The following is a 3,691-nucleotide window of genomic DNA, read 5'->3' as shown; positions in this document are numbered from 1 at the left end:
TTATGATCACATTAAAACTTGATGAATTAGGAACAAAAGACAGAACAAAAATTATAGTCAGACTGACTTAATTAGTTTGTTTGCAACAAGACACCTGAGCTCTGATAGGTCAGTGTGAAAAATAGCTGTTGTCTGTTCTCTCCATCCAGTCTATTCCTCTGCTTGGTTTGCATGTGTATCAAAGCTGAAGGTGAACTCAAACATAACATTAACTTACAGTTCAGTTGATAAAAGTTTGTTTAAATTTTCAATTAGGTCACAAAAAATAAAAAATAAAACTGATCCCAGCTCTATTTTATTTTACTACCAAAGAAATCAAATATTTTCATGTACTCCTAGCAATGCACACATGGACCACTAGGAGTACACGTACCCCTGGTTTGGAATCACTGCTCCATGTCCCTCTTTGGCATCTAAACAGTTTCAGATCAAAGGAGGTTTTGGCTGAAATACTGAGAGCTCATTACAGCCCAGTAGGATCCCAGACAAACAGGCCTGACCAGCAACATGAGGACTAACTGTGTGGCTGTCTGCAGTACAATAAGGCCACCAGTGCAGAGCTTGCTGAACAGATTGAAACATGATGAACTGTCATCAGTCAAAGCAGCTTCTTCCATCAATCCAGGCACCTTTTGATGTAGATCTACTAATTTTCTACATGTGATGGAGAACCGTGACACAAAAAGAATAACCAAGTGTTTGAACAGTTAAAAACAAATGTCGTACTGGACCTGCGGACATAAAACTCCCAATGATACCACTGAGAATCTAAGTTCAGTTCTCAGCAGATGGAGAAATCTACAAACTGGACGATCACCTAGGAAACCAGAGGAGATCAGCATCAGCAAACTTTTGTTCATGGGAAACTGAATTAGAGACTTAACACAGCAATGTGATGTATTTGTCAATAATGAGTAATGAATTCTCTCAATAAAAAAACCAACCAAACGAAATCTGAAAATGTACTTGAAGCTAAAATGAAGCATTATTGTTGACATTATCAAAGGTGTTTAGCTGCAGACGAAGGCATTAGCGCTGAACAGGTGGGTTTGCTCACCAGAGGAGAAACCTCCACAGCCGGTGCTGATGTTAACCTCCACCTTCACATCCAGACTGCAGCTCTCTGGCTCCTTTTTCTCCTGCTTCTCCACCAGCAGTTTGGTTTCTTCTTGCTGCGAACAGACCAAAGAAAAAGGTAATCGACTGATCCAACACCTTGGAAGGTCACCATCCTGGACGTGTCGATTCTAACATCATTCACAAGTAGTGATGGTGAGATAAAGCCTCATGAGGCATTGAACTGTTTGGCCAAATGCTTTAACAATGTGAACATGACACCACCTACTGGTGAAGTGCAGAACTACAGTTAGTAAGATAATCAGAATTTTTGCAATAGTTTTTTCCCCCATTTAAGTTAATTTAAAGTAAAAATCATTTGTAAGTTTTTCATGTGTTAAATGTCTGTGTTAAAGAGAAAATCACTGTTTTTCTGCCATTTTAGTGAAATAAGCTCATGCAGGCAATGAAAGTGCAAATTGGGCAATGATGAACAAAATGAAAGGTGTTAGTCATTTTATTTGAACATAGTTTTTGGTTTTAATCGGGTTGGAATCCGTATGGCAAACCAATACAAATTAGTCACATTAGCCAAAAAAATGTTTTCTCTCAACTTTCAAAAGTCTTATGGTGATCTTGAACCATCAAGCTCAGAAGCAGAAATCCTTCTCATACAGCTGACGCCACAAGCAAAGTGAGAATGATACTGAAAACAATACTACTCTGCTTAAAACCCATTACATCTGTCACCAGTGGCTTGCTTAGATTTTGATCATTACATTGTTTAATCTGACTAAACTAGTTTTAACTAACTAAATCAGTTGTTTTTCCAATCAATCTATTCTTAAAATCTATACACAAACTTTCCTACAAACTCCCACATCTTGACTGAATACTGAGACTGTTTAAATGCCTGTCGAGGTTTTTGCGCTTTATGAACCAATTCCCAAAGCGGTCACGTGGTACAGTGGAGTAGTGAGGCTTCGGACGTCATCTATTTTGGCTCCTCCCCCAAATGAAGCAAGCCTCGATATGTATTTCGCGGAAACGCCCCCTCCATTACTCGACACACGCCTCAAGGCCTTCACTCATCTCATTACATCTCTGCTCACAAGTTCATGGTTGATTTTCTTTAAAAATATCAGATGTTTATTTGTAAGATCGTATCATATCAGTGGCTTATTTTACGCCTCCCTGCTCCAGGATCTGGCTATAGGAGCTCCGCCCCACATGACTTCAGCCTACTGTTCCTATTGGTGCAGAATCCTTTCAGTTCTAAGTTGTCATGGTAACCGGAAGTAAATGTCTACAGTGAGGACAATAAGTATTTGAACACACTGCTATTTTGCAAGTCCTCCACCTTATAAATCATGGAGGGGTCTGAAATTGCCAACGTAGGTGCATGTCCACTTTGAGAGACATAAAAAAAAAAAAAAAAAAAAAATCTGGAAATCACAATATATGATTTTTTAAAACTATATATTTGTATGAAACAGCTGCAAATAAGTATTTGAACACCTGAATATCAGATATACTTCTCTCTGGTTCTAACATGGTTCTCTCTGTGAAATAGCAGTGTGTTCAAATACTTATTTTGCTCACTGTAGATATTTTGGACCCATCAAAAAAATGTATGAAAAAGTTGCTTATTTGTCTTCATTTTTGGTGAATACTTCTATTCTGCTTCACTCTAGATATTTTGTGGATGTACATCTACCGGTAATTTAATTTAAACTCAGCTTAATTGTTTCGAAGAAAAAGTTGTTGCCTTGCCTTCAGTCCTAGTAAACATTGACATATTAGAGTTTCTTTGTTTATTTATTAATGAAACAAGAAGCCTAAACCCTGTACTCATAAAACAAACCATTATCCCCCCACCACTGTGCTATGCAGTCAGAGGAGCACTGCTCCTTTTTTAACTCATCGAAATGTTGGGTTTTTATGTTCAATCTATATGGAATGAAAATGCTCACAATATTTGTTTTATCATTTCATTTCTTTTGTGGAGTTTTAATGAATGAGGTGTTGATTTCAGTTATTTTTTGGAGCTTCTGCTCATAGCATAAAGTTTCTCTCATGTGTTGCTGATGGTCCTGGATCTAAAAGCTGTGCTGCTTGATATTTACCTGTAAAACCTGAGGAAACGTTACATCTTCAGGAGCTTCAGGGACAGCTGTCACCAAAGGCCGATGGCTGCCGGTACCTGAAAAATACAGCGTGAAATATATACAATGAGTGATCTGCGTCATGTTTCTAAAATCATACACCTTCTAACCCAGAGGGTCACAACGTAGGGGGTCGTAACCCACCGGGAGGTCAGGAGACACCAAGTGAGGGTCCGGAGATGGTTTTCATTCATCGATGTGATCTTTGAGGTACATGGGGGGGTCAAAATACATCATGAAATAAATCACTGTCAAGATGGGGTGCCGAGTGTACATTTATAAGAAGTAAAATGAACTTTATTGATTTTAGCAAATGACTTCAATGAAACAAACAGTGAAAAATTTAAAGGGGATTGAATACTTTCCGTACCCACTGTACAGTTATAAAATCATAAAACACACAAATCATTAAATGTCACGTAAAAGAATGAAAATTATATTTAAAATAATGAATTGGATAAATAAATGTA

General features: G+C 37.8%; 1 protein-coding gene across 1 annotated transcript in view; it reads right to left on the bottom strand.

Annotated features, from left to right (window-relative positions):
• Positions 1–3,444, bottom strand: part of LOC107102328 (zinc finger protein 768-like) — an 8,569-nt gene extending 5,125 nt beyond the window's left edge. The window contains exons 1-3 of the mRNA XM_015401587.1: positions 3,366–3,444; positions 3,183–3,259; positions 1,058–1,172 (exon numbers count right to left, since the gene is read on the bottom strand). The gene's annotated coding sequence lies outside the window, so the exon portion shown is untranslated. The remainder of the gene's footprint in view (positions 1–1,057; positions 1,173–3,182; positions 3,260–3,365) is intronic.
• Between the last annotated feature and the right edge of the window lie 247 nt (positions 3,445–3,691).

The sequence above is a fragment of the Cyprinodon variegatus genome, unplaced genomic scaffold (genome assembly GCF_000732505.1).
Source record: "Cyprinodon variegatus isolate N-32 unplaced genomic scaffold, C_variegatus-1.0 Scaffold1235, whole genome shotgun sequence".
NCBI classification, from domain to species: Eukaryota; Metazoa; Chordata; class Actinopteri; order Cyprinodontiformes; family Cyprinodontidae; genus Cyprinodon; species Cyprinodon variegatus.
The sequence above is the reverse complement of the archived record's forward strand: the minus strand, read 5'-3'. Positions and strand labels throughout refer to the sequence as shown.